At 43.6% G+C, this 15,849-nt stretch overlaps 1 long non-coding RNA gene across 1 annotated transcript in view; it reads left to right on the forward strand.

The window, feature by feature from the left end:
- LOC135976507 (uncharacterized) overlaps positions 1–15,502 on the forward strand; it is a 30,337-nt gene extending 14,835 nt beyond the window's left edge. Inside the window, exons 3-4 of the long non-coding RNA XR_010593680.1 lie at positions 11,418–11,538; positions 14,267–15,502. This is a non-coding gene — a long non-coding RNA (uncharacterized LOC135976507). The remainder of the gene's footprint in view (positions 1–11,417; positions 11,539–14,266) is intronic.
- The last annotated feature ends 347 nt before the right edge of the window (positions 15,503–15,849 follow it).

A 15,849-nucleotide genomic window follows, 5' to 3' on the forward strand; every position in this document is an offset into this window, starting at 1 on the left:
AACTGTACCACCAGTTAGGAAGAAAACCTTTCTCTGCACAGCTGTGACATGAGAAATTCATAGCTTAAGAATCATTACCCTGAAATAGTAATATCACAACTTCAGCCTTCACTACATTGTCCAATAAGGCCTTGTGAAAGCTACTTTCCAACCCAACTTCCAGTAGCCAGACCAAATTGCACACAGGCAAAATGCTGTGGCAGCCTCTATAACCTTCTAAATTTTTGAGAGAGACATTTAAAAATGAAGAAACACTGAAAAATGAGAGAAACTGAAAACTGCTGATTTATCATCACACACATTGCATAGTACAGGATGCAGTTTCTCTAGATTTTGATCCACCCTCATGATAAATAGTTAGAAAGCAGCTGTTCTATATATCTGAGCCTCCCTGTGCAGGAAAACAGAATTTACTTGGATGATCGCTTCACAACTACATGCTAAACATTCTAAACAATTTATACATTTAAACTGTATGTTTCTCCCTCCCAAAACTCACCATGCTGTGAAGTTCCACAGATCTTGTTTATAACACATTCATCTAAAATTATCTCAATGCACACAGCACCCTCCTATAGAACAGATGCTATGTAACCTGCAGTTCTGTTTTGATCTCAGATAGATGCGTTTAAGCTACTTGTGTGAATTATAAATGGAAACTATGCTAAGAAAATGAAACTGTTGTGATATTTGCCATAATGCTTCCACAGTTCAGTAGTTCTATTTGTATTCATTTTAGGTTGTATGTCTGGTTTGACTCTTGCTGGTGCTATTAAAGGTCTAACTATTTTTGTTTTTTATGAGAGTCAAAATCACAAAATAATCTCAAGAATTAACCTTTTTTTCAGCAATGTCATTTAACTTTTCCTGGGCATTTTCTCAATTTCTTGTGTCATCATTCCAGAATTATCAGATTTGTATATAACCAAGGCTTTGCCCTTTATAACAAGCTTGCACCTCTCTTCAGCCATCTAGCAAGTCTGACTGGTTATCTCAAGATAAGGGCATTGCCTTTTGTATCTACTGGTTGGGATTATGACTTAAAGTTGTCACCCTTTGATTATTATTATTTTACATTTTAACACTTATATTGCAGTGGTCCCTAAAGGCCTCAACCAGATTGTAAAGCCCTAGCAGAATGGGGCCCAAATGTATAATAAATGACAACCCCTTCTCCCCAAAAAGTTTCACTGAGCTCTGTGAAAAGGTCTTAGTCTGTTCCTGGCAGATGGCTTTCCACATCACAGACCCAGCATGATCGTCGGGCACCCTCAATAGCCCTCTAAGTAGGGAGGACAAGGAATGAGTGAGACCTGGAACCAGTACCCTCCTGCTTCTGCAAGTAGTGTGCTCAGGTCAGGATCTAGCACAGGGGTCGGCAGCCTTTCAGAAGTGGTGTGCTGAGTCTTCATTTATTCACTCTAATTTAAGGTTTCGTGTGCCAGTCATACATTTTAACTGTTTTTAGAAGGTCTCTTTCTACAAGTCTATATTATATAAATAAACAATTGTTGTATGTAAAGTAAATAAGGTTTTAAAAATGTTTTAAGACGCTTCATTTAAAATGCAGAGCCCCCCCGAACTGGTGGCCAGGACCCGGGTAGTGGGAGTGCCACTGAAAATCAGCTCATGTACCGCCTTTGGCATGCATGCCACAGGTTGCCCACCCCTGATCTAGCACATTGGCCAAGGGCACGGTGGGGAAGTTTGCACCTATGTTGTCTGAGTTGTCTTTTTACTGTAGATAAAGAGGACTTCTGTAGCCAGGTCTGTCAAGTCCAATCCTCTGCAGAATACAAAAAAGAACTCTGCAAAAAACCCCTATGCATTGTTCTAAGGTAGTGCGCTGACATGATAGTGTTATGGTTTATACTAAGGATCAATATTATTAGAGCTCATTCTCTGGTCACTAAATCTCCACCTTCCAACCAAGTTGCAAGAGGAGAGGATTCCTCCACTTTTGCCATGTAAGAATTCTTCCTTCCAAAACAGTGCTTGCAGAAAGGGAAAAAAGTTAGTCCACAAAGGCAAGCCATGATCACCGTTAATAAAATTACCAGTATATGTGTTTGTGAGGGCTGGGACACAGGGGTGTCTCAGGAAATAAAATATAATTGAAAACAAGGCAATCAAAGAAGAGTGAAAGGCAACATGTCCTAATTGTTTCACAAATTGGTGAGGGGAGGACAGATTCTCCGAACATACAGTGACAACCACTAATTTCAATTCATATGTAGGAGGGAGCTAACAAAGTCCAGAGTCTTGCCTTTAAAATATTTACTATTACACCTCTACCCCGATATAACACGAATTCGGATATAACGTGGTAAAGCAGCGCTCCGAGGGGGCGGGGCTGCGTGCTCGGTGGATCAAAGCAAGTTCGATATAACGTGGTTTCACCTATAACGCAGTAAGATTTTTTGGCTCCCGAGGACAGCGTTCTATCGGGGTAGAGGTGTATTTGTTTCCGGTAGTGCCTGCTATGTGCTTGAGAACACCAGAGAGCCTGGTCCTGGCTCATGAGAGCTAATGCCTCAGGTATGGTGTGAGGTATGTTGGCTGGGAGAGCGTTTCTATGTTGCAGGCTTTCTAGAGAGGGCCGTGAGACCTGTCTCTCCCAGACGAGTTGAGGGAGGGGATAGCTCAGTGGTTTGAGCATTGGCCTGCTAAACCCAGCGTTGTGAGTTCAATCCTTGAGGGGCCCATTTAGGGATCTGGGGCAAAAATCTGTCTGGGGATCGGTCCTGCTTTGAGCAGGGGGTTGGACTAGATAACTTCCTGAGGTCCCTTCCAACCCTGATATTCTATGACCATCAGCAATAACAACCTCTCCAGCCTCCCCTGCACAATGAGAGACATAAGACACCAGACAGTCCTTGAGGTAGACAGGTCATATATAGTTCAATAATAATGCTAAGACCTAGAACAAGGTCAATGCATTTACTTAACACTTCAGAACCAGCTCTAATTTTAAATATTTTCTGTGGGAAACTTTCAAAAAAAATTTGAAAAGATTCAAAATGGTTTCGTTTGTCTTGTCAACTTTTATAGAAACAAAAAAATGGTTCCTGAAAATGTTTTTTCTTCAACTGGAGAATTTTGAAAGAAACTAACCTTTTTGACAAAAGATTTTTTTTTAGAAAAAAGGCAGTTTTGTCCCTCCACCCCCTTCAAAAAAAAATTCAGACAAATTCTATTTATTACTGAAAATCTAAAGCTAGATCCCAGATGGCTTCAAAACAGAATCCTCAAATCCCTTTCAAAGTCAGTATCATGCAGTGGAAAGGAGAAAGTGAACCAACAGGTTAATTCTTCATCAAGGGTTGGAGCTAGAAAGCTCAGGGCTGGACCTAGATCTGAATTTCCCAGGTGTTTTGATAGAGCTCTAAGCCCATGGCCTAGCCTGGGCCCAACTCCACTCACAACCCAGTTATGAAAGGGAATTTCTGCTCTGTCTTGAACCCAGTGCTTATCTCAGCATGTTTCGGTGCACAGCAGAAGACATCCCTTCCTAGCCCCTCCTTTAGCTGGTGAAGAGGTGGTAGCTGCTCTTTGACCTCATGATGTTACTGGGCCTGCTGCTTTGCTGAAAAAATGGCCTGAAACTGACAGGGAGCGCATACAAGACAATGTGGTTGTCACTGGGGCCCCTGCTAGCAGGGTGTTTCAAAATCTAAGAAAGGGGGGCACAAAGTCATGAAAGCATGCTGCTAGTGTTGCAGACAGACAGTGCGTAGTCTGAACAGCGAAGCAGCCAGCAACACCAGCCCTTACTAGATCGACTCACCTACTATACCGAAGGACAAGAGAGCCACAGGAAGACCATTAGTCACTTTCACAGTCAGGTAACTCTGCCTGCCCCAGTATCCCAGTAAGATTAACCCCATCTTAACATTCTGATAAGGAGGGAATTGAGAGAGGCACAGAAAAATGTGTGTTGGCCGAGTCCAGATGGCTGGCCTCTGGGTTCCATGTTTCCTTGCGTTGCTAAGGAACGAGCCCCTTAACGGGCTGAGTTTGAGGGGACTGGGAGGGACTTGGTGAATAAAACTGATAATGGAGCAAAAATATTTGAAGAGCAAGAAAGAGAACTGTGCATTTGAATCCCAAGTTCCTGGAAGGAGGTTTGTCTGGGTGAATAGCATGTGTATTTTTCTGTTGGCTATTGTTTAATTAGTCTGATGCTGCCGCACTTTTGTGTGTTCTTCGCTGTGACTCCTTTCCTCCTTTATTATTTCCTACTATGGTTTGTTGTTGGTATATAAAATTTAAAGAGCTCTAAATTTTTGTTAAAGGGCCCTAAAGGGAGCTGTGCTTTTTGTGTTAGTCATTACTGAGAACACCTGTGAACTGTTGAGTTTAATTGGGCTACAGCTGTTGGAGAATGAGTGGGGATTTACCAGCTTGATTGGCTGTCTTCAGATTGTGTCTCATTGTCCCTACTATGTCCTTTCAGCTCTTCTTACAACCCCTCCCCTCTCCCCCCCCCGATATTTATATATGCGAGTAAGGGGGAACGGTGGATCTGAGAGATGAGGCAGTTAGAGTGCTGGGGAATCCGGGGCTGTGCAAGGATGTGGATGCAGCCAGTTGACAGCATGGGAAAGCTATGTCCGCCGACTGAGCACCTGCTGACTCTGGAGGGCCAGACTGCCAGCTCTGCAGTACTCGGCGCAGGGAAATGCCAAGTTCATAGAGATGTTTGAGCAGTGACTGATCATGCAGCAGGCACACGGCTTGTGTTGCAGAGTGCAGGAGGGCAGCTGGAGATGGGTTCCTGGGCAATGGTGAGGAAAGGAATGAGTGGTCCCTCAGGAGGGACTGCAAAACAGACCAGGTGGATCTTCCCAAAGGCCTGGGAGCGTGGGTAGGGATGGCAAAGACATACAAAGAAGCCGCATCTCGAGGGAGCAGCTAGGAGGGAAGGAGAACTGGGCATAAGAAAGGGAGAAATAATTGGGGTGAACAATGGGTAGGGAACAAACCAATCGAGCTCCCCTGCAGAGTGTTTGCAAGACTCATTCACCTGCTTCTAAGTTATGGATGCAGAATTGCTTGGACTCCTATTAAATGAAGCTCTGTTAGTACTAGTAGGACGACTTTGTCCTGCCCTATGAGAGCCCTGGATGCAAAGCCTGGCCATAGACCCTTGTTCTCTCCAGGGGTAGCCGGAGCTGAGAGTGCCCAGCCTCCTGAGAGGATGGAACCTCCAACTAAGGGGCATCAGTATCAATAGCTTTCAAAGAGTCAATTCTGTTTCAGGGGTATGGAGAAAAATATGGAGAACCCTTCTTCTCTATGCCATCTCCTAATGCCAAAAAAAGAGCAGACTCGGTTCCTAATCGCCAGTCCGAAAAGTCCATGCTTACTTCATTCCCTCCCAACAGAACATGGGCCAGGAAGCAGTATCTCCCCTCCCTACATGGGTATGTATAGGGGAGCAGGAGCAGTATGTGCTTTACTGTAGCCCTGGAACCCACCTGGCATATGGTACCCTCCTCTGGGGCACAGTCAGTCGGTGGAGGTGGTATTCACGGGTATCATGTTTTTGTAGAATGATGGGCAAAGAGCACGGAAAGCACTCCCTGCTGAGTGGCACAACTACCCACCCAGTCAGTTGTCTTCTCTCCCCCCTCCCCCCCAAGATGGAGGAACAAACACACTGCATTCCCCGATGAAAGGGCAAATGAATAATGAAGAGAGTCCACAACTTTCCCTGGAGGTCACTATGAACTTGTGCATGTGTGTAACTGTCCCAATCCCTCTTGGAACACCCAGGGTCCTCTTTATTCCATGCGTCTGAGAGAGATGGATGGTGATGACTTTTTAGCTTCATGGCTGGGTGGAAGGTAAGAAATTTCCTTTTGATTTCTATTTTTTTCTTTGTTGTTTTCACACCATTCTGAAATAATTAAGCACTTTAGTGAAAGAATGTCTCCTTTTCACCTGAATAGGAAAAACCTTAAAATAATGTACAATATTTTTAACACTAAGCTTAAATTATGCAGTAGCTGCATTTTGATAAATATGCAGATGAGAAGATTCCTGCCTCTTTTATCTTGTGGTTCTAACTCTGTCTAAAAGCAGATTGTCGCAGTCACTCTAATTCTGAGAAAAACAGCCTCTTGCCTACTGAAAAGCCAAAGCAAGCAAGTTTGATGATCAGATTTCCTCTTCTTGCTGGTGTGTGTCTTGCTAGCTGAAAAATCATTTATTTTTCCTGATGATGGCACTTGTTTCAATCAATTCTTGTCAGCTGGGAGAAGGAATGTATAGCCAAACTCTAGAGTTATGCACTGATGATTAATCCTGGAAGTCCATTCACAGAAAGGTACAGTGGATGCCCTTGAAACACTCAATGTTTGCCACTCCACAGTGAACATAGCATTGCATCTCCTGTCCTCTGTATAGGAAAATACTGAAGGCATGTAGGCCATTGAATGCTGAGTTTTTAGTGTTGCCTGCTGCAAATGATGGTACATCTAAACTTACAGCAATAGTGGAATTATCTCTTTAATATGGATTCACTACACATGAAGTTTCAGAAGCAGCTTTTGTGTCTGAAGTGTGTAATATCCAGATTTGATTAAATATTTCTCCCCTTTCTGTGTCATGGTCATGCCAGTTTTTGGCTGTAATCTGGCCAGATCTTCTAGAATACGGATGTTCAGTACCTGATGGAAAACCTCCCAGGGAAATGTCAGGTGTTGTAGAAAGGTATGTTGGAGACTCAATAGGTAGCAGTCCTCTTTTGAGTCAGCTCTGATCTGGTTCCTTCCTTCAACTGTTGATGTGACAATTTTCAATGAGACTTAACTGAGATCTTGATTGATTTGGGTCATTTAACAATCCGCAGGGTCAATTGTTAATGTTATGACAGGTGTCGCCAGATGGCGCCATTCCACATGGTCTTTCTTAGCACATGAACAAATTTTAAGGCCTGGTCTACACTGGGTGCGGAATCGACCTAAGATACGCAACTTCAGCTACGAGAACACGTCAACTTCAGTTACGCTATCTTAGGCCGACTTACCTTGCGCCCTCATGGCACGGGGTCAACTGCTGCTGCTCTCCCGTCGACTCTGCTTCCGCCTCTCACCACGGTGGCGTACAGGAGTTGACAGCAGAGTGATCAGGGATCGATTTATTGCATCTACACTAGACGCGATAAATTAATCTCCTATAGATTGATCACTACCTGCTGATCCAGCGGGTAGTGTAAACATACCTTAAGACTTGTGTTTCGTATCTTGTTATGCAAGGCTCTGTGCAAAGACACTGGTCCTCAGAGAGGGAGCTGGGTGAGCAGCTGGAGAGTTTCTTTGCCTTGGGCTTTGATTACAGACAATATTTGAGGCAGAGTTTCTTTCTGGGAACCAGCACTGATGTTGGGCTGAGATTCCTGGAAGCAGGGACTGCATACTGTTTGACCACCTCTGTTCCAGGACTGGTGCATATGTGTAGATAAAACAAACTACACTTACAGTATACCCAGACTCCATGCCACTGATTTCTGCTTCACTGGGAAGCCAACCTGTAAGGCCCTGGACATATACCATTGCTCTGCAGAGGGTGATGCTGGTGTCAAACAGGACACTAATATTCGACTCATGTTCACTTCAGAAGTGGCTGAATATCAGTAAAATGTGTAGGCATTCCATCATCGTCACCCTAGCAGTTATTTAACATTTATATTGTAGAAGCACTCAGAGGTCCCCAACAAGGACCCATGACCATGCAGTACAAACACATAGGAAGAGACCGCTCTTGCCTCAAAGAGATTATACATACCTTGTTTACAATCTAAGAAAATATATGTAGTTTATGACACCGGTTTGCGATGGAAGGTGCTACATAAATATAAGGTCATTGTTACAGTTTCACTTTAACTGGTAGTTTATTCTCTCCCCCATTTGATTTCCAAAGCCTGCTTGCTCATTAGCCTGGTTACTTTGATGTGCTGCCACCTTGATCAGTGCCATTCTAAAAGGTTTGCTTGCTGCCCTGCTGCAATACATACTGCTGGACTCGCTTGTGTAATGGAATAAGAGCTGGCCCCATCGATGTGCACAAGTTGAATTTCAGCAGAAACAGGCTGGGCTTCTTGGTCGTGTACAGGAGAACACACTCTTGCACTGGCAACACCTGTTGATTTTTAGCTAATTGAAAAGAGGTCCATCTTAACTAAGCAGGAATTTGTAACAGGCTGTACATGCAGTCTTGCCTGCACTCCAAAAACTGGAGCGCCTGGCTGGGCACCTTCTTTGGTCACCCTTTTGCTGAAACAACTCTCCTTCAGATCTGAAGATACTTCATTTTTTAAGCTTTGCTTTCTGTCTGACTGCTGTATGTGGAAAGGTCACCGCCTTCCTACGGTAAATTCTGCAAATCAGCACAGCACTTTCAGACCAGTCGCCAGCATCTGCCGCGAACTTCAGTTAGGCATAGATGCTGGGTCCTTGGGTCTCTTGGTATCGCTGGACTTTATAGCAGCTTTTGTAGTACCATTGATTGCAGGGATGATGAAGATACTCTATATAGCATCATCATTTTTGCCACACTGTTTGCTTTCTTCATAAGATTACTCTTCTTGGCAGCCTTTATCTTATCTTATTGCAGCCCTGCTCTGGTAACACTGTCTTTGAAATATGGAATTGTAAATGATGGGGAAATTTGGCTGAGCATAATTAATAATCCTGAGTTCAACTAGAACTCAAGTTCCTGGCTCCTAGTCCTGTGCTCAGACCACTAGGTAGTGTGGTGCATAGCATTCCTTTGGGCATCAGTTAGATTAGTGTTGAAAACAATGCTACAAATCTTCTGTTTAACTGATCACTTAGTGGGGAGGGCTAATAAAAGTTTGGAGAGAGCAGAGCTTACACAGAAACTGGCCGCGTCTTCAGGCAAGCACTTCCCCAAATGGAAGCTGTAAGATAGCATTTAAAAGCAAACTCCATTAAATCAAAGAACAGTTATATTAACTCTCTTCACAAGGATTTTGAAACGTTGTTTGGTGGCTGTGTAAATTCTCATTTGCCCTGTACACATCCCACAAACATGAAGGGCTTTGGATTTTAATACCATCTGTGGGAATGTGATCCCTTGGTTAGTTTGCAGCTGTTCAGCACTCTCTCAGGATACCCTGGAATTTCAAAGTTCAATTGAACTAGGCAGTGAAAAGAAGTGTGGAGGGTTTTAATATCGATCTATGAAGATCATAGTGTTCATAGGCAAATAAACACTTTTGTGTGATACTTCCTTTTGCAAAGAGCACAGCATAAAATGACTTATGTTTTAGATTTAGGTAAACCATAGCAAGAAAGAACAAAAGTCTAGATCCCATAGAGAGTGCTGTGTGTACATGTGTCCCCTCTGTTACAGGTTGCAGATGCTCTAAAAACAAAAATAACTGTTGAACTCTGTACACAGGAGAGTTCTTCGAAGCATGCAGATGCAATACAGAGGAATATAAAAGGCATCTGAGTCTTAAACTGTACACGCCACACAAACTCGAACCTTCAAGCATCTCAAAATACACTTGTCTCCTGAGAAGAGAGTGTACCAATTTCTTTGGACTTCTAGGTGATGTGTGACTCCGCTATCTTAGGGTTTGTGTGCATTCTATTCTGTTGTCCTTCTATAGGCAATTGATCCTGGAATAGTGCAGCATGGTCCTGTACTCTTGAGTTAGTGCTACTTCCCTCTTCATCCCTCTTTAAAGTTTGGGCATAAGTAAACCTGCTGGGAACTTACATTATTCTTCACCCCATAAGTTCTTTCCTTCTTAAGAAATCCTGCACCTTGCTGTCAGTCTGCTCATATGCATGGTCTAAAATACATCTCTATCAGAGTCATAGAATCTGCCATTAATTTTTATAAAAAGCAACAGAGGGTCCTGTGGATCCAAGATCCAAGACTTGCATCTGAAGAAGTGAGGTTCTTACCCACGAAAGCTTATGCTCCCAGTACTTCTGTTAGTCTCAAAGGTGCCACAGGACCCTCTGTTGCTTTTTACAGATTCAGACTAACACGGCTACCCCTCTGATACTTGACACCATTAATTTTTATGGTTCTCTAGTAATTTCCCAATTACAGTTTTATAGCCAGAATAGTCTTGGTGTTGGTGGCTACTCCCCAATGAGCCTGTGGATAATCCCTTCCCACCCCCACTGATTTGATCATCTCTGTCTCCTTAGCAGCTGCTCAATATGTTTTGCATTCAACAAGTGCTCTTTGAATTGAAGGGCATCATATATGTTTCCATGTCTCGTGAGCAAGTTGCCCCATTAAATGGCTTTTCTAAAATTATTGGCTCCTGTTTTACCTTCTGGGATTTAGCTGCTTCTTTCAGGAGAAGCAAGAAATCCCCTCCAGTGCTTTTGTATCACAGCCCTGAATGGCTTCCAAGGGAGCAAAGGATTCAATGCTTCTGGGGTGTAAACAATGTTAGGACTCTCTCTCTGGGGAATGAAAAACGCAGTCATCTAACAGGAGGGAAGTGGCGTTCCTGCCTTCCGTGAAGGAGGGTGGAAGTAGGAGTATTTAGATTGCAGATGCAGTTCCATTGATTTCAGTGGAGTTTTGCCTATTTAGATCAGCAAAGAATTTGGCTCAGAATATTTATATTCATTCAATTGCTGCTAAAATACATCCTATTTCAAAGGATCATGTGGGGGAAATATGAACCTAATCAAAGTGGGTGAAAATCAGGAGCAACACAGGGCCCATATATTATTTAAGCCCTAATTTGAAGTCTTAACTGGGACTTGAATAGTGCGTGGACCTTGAGCTAGCCCTCTACAAAGGGATGAATTTCACCCTTGGATTGTAATCTCTTTGGGGCAGGGACTGTACTTTGTATATTCCAACCCCTGTAAGGTGTGTTGCCCATCTCTGCAGCTAGTGAAGCAATGGCAATGAGATATTGGAGATTATCCTGGTGACCTTTACTAAAAGAACCTTGCAGTGAACCTCTGTCTTGTTCTTCATGCACCTGAAGAAATGGGTTTTTTACTCACGAAAGCTTATGCCCAAATAAATCTGTTGGTCTTTAAGGTGCCACCGGACTCCTTGTTGTCTCTGCCTTGTTAGGTCACCTCCTGTTTTTAGGGAGCATCCCTAAGTATCCCCATATGTATGGAGTATTGTTCCAATCACCTTTATTAGAAGCCCAACCCCACTGTGAAGCAACTGAATTGTGCCAGTCCCTTTTAAGAAGGTGGCACTGTATCTTCTTCATGCCCCAGATAAGGGCATGTTGTCCATAGCACAATAACCCATCAGTGTCTGAAATAAAAATGAAATCTCTAATAGCTTTTCAGAGAGAGTCACAGAGGCTTTGGCCTTCCTGGGCCATAATAACTCTGAAGGCCTAATCGCCCATACCTAATTAATTCCCTTCATTATTTCTGAAAAAGGAATTTAAGCATTTGGAAATTGCCTCGAGTTGCTTGTTGAGCTGCGCTATGTAGACCTGGACACAGGACTGGCATCTTACTGAGCCTGGGAGCCAGATGTCCTTCCCAAGGAAAGCTTCAGGTACGTTCTGCCATGTTGTATTTCCTTGCTAGCCTAGAGTGCCTCAGCTGAAACTCAGTAAGACAGAGGCGTCCCTTCCTGCTACTGAGAGATCGAGAGCGCATGAATTCCTCTTATAAAGATGACGCAAAACTTCTCTTGCGTCTAATTGTGCTGGGCCCCGTGCACTCGTCAGCAAGCTGGACCTACCTACTGTGTCCATGCACTACAGCACATCACTCCTGAGGGGCTGCCCCCTGGGTCTACCTCAATCTGGCTTTCTCAAAATCTGCTGTGTGCGCGTGCGTGCGCGTGCGTGCGCACACACACACACACACGCACCCCTACCTTTATCTGAGCGGTAACTGATGAGTTAGATATTCAGTATCCTCTTTAGCTGCCTGACCGCTCCTTTAATGTTACTGGGTTCACTGGAGATAGGCTTCCACTCCAGCCCCAAATTCTGCAATCTCTCTTCACAGTTAAACCTTTATTGTTGCAACATTTTCAGCACGACAGACAGAAACAAATTACCGGGGAATTAATGTCTGCATTGTTTTCCCTGTGCCCTGGGAGGATGAACCCTTGGTTTTGCCAGGACTCTTTGGAACCATCACTGTACCGGGACACTGATGTTGTGTTAATCCCCCTTTTGTAACTCTGGATGTTAGGATGGATGTTGGATTCCTGAGTCTTGGTTTCAAAAACACTGGTCCAAGGGTCATGGCTCTATCACTGCTGTAATTCGTTCAGCCCTTTAGCCTGTTTGTTGTTGTTGGCACCTCTGGTCATTTGATCCATTATTGCCATTAACAAGACTAATCTGTAAAGTCGTTAAGTGTTCTCAGCTGTTGTCACCTTCTGAGGGCCTGATCCAAAGTGCATTCAAGTAAATGAGGAGACTCACATCAACTTCAATGGGCTCTGGATCAGGCACGGAGTATCTTCTCATCTGCTTACACCTTTGTTGTGTATCAATTGTTTATAGTATTTTTATTAAAGCCCCACTGGCGATTGCAGGGTCCTGGGTGTACAAGCACATGGTAAGAGAGAGCCTAGAGTCTACACAGACAAGACAAAGGGCAGGAGGGGAAACAGTCACAGAGATAAGTGACTTGCCCACTGTCACACAACAGGCTAGTGGCTGAGCAGGAAATAGAACTCCAGTCTCCTGGCTCCCAGTTCAGTTCTGTGGCCATTAGGCAGCACTCCCCATTAGCTCATCATTTCACTACACTTTGCAGGTTATTTTCTCATCCAAACTCCTTTGAATTTGGGGGTGCCGGGACTTTGGATTGTGACTCAAACAACCTCCAATGGGTCATAACCGAACCTTATTTTTGTCATGAGCACCTTCAAAAGCATGGTAATGCAGCTGACTTTGATGTGGTGCAAGCAAACATGGGGACAGCAGGCAAGAGATGCACAAAAATCAGGGAGATTAGTGAGAGAGCCCATAAGGAACTTCAGCAAAGTGCTGTGTCCGCACAGCAAAGGAGAGCATGGCAAACAGAATGCCAAGCAAGCAAAGGACTTCCTGGTGGGTGCTAGTTACAGGCAACTTAGCCTGATGAAGTGTAATGGGATCAAGAGGAACAGAAAGAATTTCTGTAAAATTGTAGAGGCAACACCTGCTCCAGAGCGCTGTGGAGAGCACTGTGTTGTGGTCACAGAGGTGACAGCTCTGTCTGAGAGCATGACTCTGCTCAGAGTGATGGAATCATGTGAGATTTACATGCATTAGTTGACATTGGCTGGAAGGAGTTTGAAAATCTAAAATATGGTCCATAAAATAGACAGCAGAGAACTCCAGCAGAACTACTCCAAATCAGATGAATGAATATATTGGTCAAGAAATAATGTACACCCTAACGAGATGTATCAATAAATCAAAATTTGTGAGTGCAAATTTAGAGAAACAGTAGAGAGTAGGGGGAAAAGGAACAATATGGCAGTTGTTTAAGATGTTTGCACAATAATGTCACCAGAGAGGGCTTTCTCTAGCTTGCACAATTTGGTATGACGGAAACAGGCAGAGTATTGGTAGAGTTATGAATCACAGGAGTGGATCTCAGGGTATCTGGATTTGGGCTCTGATGGTGATCGGCAAATCTAGCAAGGTTCCTGCAATTGGTAATTTTTTATTTATAATGACAAAAAGCCCAATGTTCATCAGTAACCCAGACCAAGGAGTAACCTGCTTCAGGCTTTGTGTCGAGAATGCTCCTGATGAACAGCTTTGCATATTTAGAGACCCTCAGTGCATCCTGTTGATCAATGCTCTGTTTTTATATATATATTATTATATATTATTATTAATAATTACATTATATATATATATATATATATATATATAAAAAAAATAAAATCTGGTTGACTTAAAAATCTGAACCTCAGCTGAAGATGCAAATATTCTCTGTAATACCTTGCAGGATTCAGAGTTTATCATTTCGCTTGCATCCTTGAAGCAACTTGGGTGAGGTGGCCAGTGTGAAAACTGGACTGCAGGGTACTATATCTGACTTGTTTATGGCAAACAACTGTACAGAAATGATGAAAACAAACTTCCAAGTCTGGCTTGAAAATGAAGATTGTTTCGATCAATTCTTTGCTACAGCAAAACAAATGGCAGTGACATTGGCCTAGAGGTTTTAGTGTCCTGTATTGTCACATGATCCTAGTAGCAGGTTGCCCCTTTGGATTCTGTACAGCGATATTATTATGGGCATTTGCTGTTTCTTCTATTCAGGGATCCTGTCTCGTGTTGCAAAATGACAAATTTGAAGCTTTCAGTAATATCACCCCCAGGTTGATGGCTTTGCTGCCCATGCATTTCAGGAAACACTACAGAGAACTTGAACCATCAACCACTGCTTGTCATCTTGACCTGATGATAAATGTGGAGGAAAGAAGGCCATACCCTGCATCGATGCTGAACTCTGGTGCAATATGACCCAACATTGTTTTTGTTTGCAACACCTACACACATCACTAAGGATATTTGCTGCTTTGCCTGTGACTCCAGCTACTGGAGAATATTCTCACTCTTACTTTCAGAAGAACTATCCATATGCTGCAATGAGTGAGGACTCTTATGAATGAACTAGCTTTGATGTTTGTTCAAGAACTGACCCCTAACAAACTGACAGAAAATACAAAAGGTTGTGGTTTGTGTAAAGCATTAGATACCATGCAATGCATGGCCTTTCATAAACATGCAGCTAATTTGTAAGACTCCTTTACCAGATATTAGTGATTTGCATACTAGTCCCACTTCTCCCCCAGCCTGAACTGCATAAATCTAGATCAGCTAGAGGCTCACAATGATAACAATGAATAATACATTGTTTGCAATCTGTGCCTCTTGCAGCGCCAGTTCTTGCTGGCTTAGGTAACGTTTTTCTCCCTTAATTGTGTTGGAATTTTATTTTGTCCCTTCGGACATAATTGTCTGTATTGTTTCAACCCTGCCACTAACACTTGGAGGGGTTACTGCAGCACAGACTAGGGTAGCTGCTGCTAATGTCTGTGCAGGAGGTGAGGACTCCGCACAGACACACCAAGCCTGAGCCCAGCCAAGGATGCGACCCTGTGTTTGTGTTTCCCTGTTGCCTATTTGCCCCTAAATCTGGATGATTTTTTTTTAATTTATTTATTTTGGCTTTTGGGGATCCTATTGGGGTCAATGATATTCAGTTCTGGCTGTGTTTGCCATCTAGTGGCTGCTGTGTTTCTTATTAGCTCCTGAATAAGCCCGTTAGACCTGGCTGTGTTTTAAGCTTTCCCATGGCTGTCATGCTGCTGACAGGACGGCAGTGTGATATACGAGGTCATTTCAGGGCAGAAATAGGCCCAAGCCAGAAAACTTGAACCTACCCAAGGTTTGCATCCAGGGTTTGGGTTCAGCCCGGTAGAGACAGTGGCTGGCTGTGAGATGCAGCACTGGGTCAGGATTCAGATTCTGAATCCCAACCTTCTCCGGGTTGCAGGGGTGTTTGTGTAGGCTCATCCCTAGTTCCAGAGGTGTGGGGACAGGCTCAGCATCACAAACTCTGCTGGGGGAGGGGGTGGGGAGAAGGATTTTGAGGTTTGCTTCCTGGTCTGAGTAGTGCTTTGGGCCATCTGTGTTTTCCTTACATTGAGCCAAAACCTCAGAGCTGCAGGTTCTCAGTGTGCGGCTGCCTGCTGTGGGATATTTTCTTCCCTTCCTAACTGGCTTAGTGGACAAGAACAAAGTTGCTGTGCGGCTCTGGCTGTCCAAACTACCTACCAAAGAAATGTTCCTGTGTGTGTGTCTCTGTCTCTGTCTCTCTCTCTCTCTCTCTCTGACAC

The sequence above is a fragment of the Chrysemys picta genome, chromosome 18 (genome assembly GCF_011386835.1).
Source record: "Chrysemys picta bellii isolate R12L10 chromosome 18, ASM1138683v2, whole genome shotgun sequence".
Taxonomy (NCBI): domain Eukaryota; kingdom Metazoa; phylum Chordata; order Testudines; family Emydidae; genus Chrysemys; species Chrysemys picta.